General features: G+C 23.8%; 1 long non-coding RNA gene across 1 annotated transcript in view; it reads left to right on the forward strand.

Moving 5' to 3' along the window:
• The window catches only part of LOC136796314 (uncharacterized), a 987-nt gene extending 307 nt beyond the window's left edge, over nt 1-680 (forward strand). Inside the window, exon 2 of the long non-coding RNA XR_010844022.1 lies at nt 519-680. This is a non-coding gene — a long non-coding RNA (uncharacterized lncRNA). The remainder of the gene's footprint in view (nt 1-518) is intronic.
• Nucleotides 681-1,478: the final 798 nt, after the last annotated feature.

Here is a 1,478-nt window from a genome sequence, read left to right on the forward strand (position 1 = left end):
ATTTATTTATTTTAAACTTATTTATTAGTTTTTACTTTTACATTTGTTTTTAAAATTAGCGCTACTATTGCACATTTTGTTTTAATTTATCTGCATTTTCATTTATTCATAACTTCACTTTCTGATTATTTGTATTTTTTTTTATGTGTACCTATTAGAAGTTTTAACATTGGCTGTCTATAAATAACACTTAATGTCAATAACACTTACATTTGAGCGGATCACTGGAAAGTAGAAATAAAATATATATGAGAGTGGAATAGAGAGAATAAAACAGATACAGTTAAGGCAAAAAAAAATTTAGATAAAAAGAAAAAAAAATACAAAATATAAAAATATATCCCTATTGTCTTGTGGATATTGTATCGTTGTTAGTTACTTTACCTACGTTACAATATAAATAGTATCTCATTAGACTGTTTGGTATGCTATGTATTATATAAACCCAATATATTTAAGCTGCCGTTCTTATTAAATAAATCATTTCTACTTATTTACTTCTCCTTATCTGATTTCAGAGTAGGAAAAGAAAAATGATCCTACGGATACTGAACAACTAGGTGAATCATATTTGTTCCAGTTCGAAGCATTTTGAATATTTTATAAAAGTATAACAAATTAAGTAGTGATGGAATTAAAATTATAACATTGTAATATTAATAACAACATTCCAGTATTAACATTGTGTACTATTCATTAACAGTTTTATTTTTTCATTCGTTTACTTCACTAGATAAACGACATTCAAATACAAAGAGAATTTTGCACCTTTAATTACCTAGGAGTAAAATTTTAATTAAATGTATTTATAAAAAATATATGTATTCTTACATACACTGGTTATTATTATTTTTTTACGATTTTATCCTCAGCTTTGTACCTTAAGTAGCCTTAATTCTTCATTTTAGCAACGGTCCTAATCTTACCCAGCTCTATCCAGCGGCTTCCGAAATTAAAATAGGAATATCGATATTTTATTTTGATAATTACATATTTATTTCGATATTTTGTAATATTGTAAGATCGATATAGAATATTAGTAAACTTATTTATTTATTTTAAACTTATTTATTAGTTTTTACTTATATATTTCTTTTTAAAATTAGCGCTACTATTGCACATTTTGTTTTAATTTATCTGCAATTTCATTTATTCATAACTTCACTTTCTGATTATTTATTTTTTTTTTTATGTGTACCTATTAGAAGTTTTAACATTGGCTGTCTATAAATAACACTTAATGTCAATATCGATATATATGTCAATAGGAATATCGATATTTTATTTTGATAATTACATATTTATTTCGATATTTTGTAATATTGTAAGATCAATATAGAATATTAGCAACAATATTCCGATATTTTTTTTATCGAAATATTGATATTTTGTTTAAAAAACCGTGCCCGTGTAGGCGACATATTTCCGTGACAACGTATACTCTATGCTAATATTACATAAATATAAATTAAAATCAA

This window comes from Halyomorpha halys, unplaced genomic scaffold, assembly GCF_000696795.3.
Source record: "Halyomorpha halys isolate HHAL.00 unplaced genomic scaffold, Hhal_1.1 Scaffold368.1, whole genome shotgun sequence".
Taxonomy (NCBI): domain Eukaryota; kingdom Metazoa; phylum Arthropoda; class Insecta; order Hemiptera; family Pentatomidae; genus Halyomorpha; species Halyomorpha halys.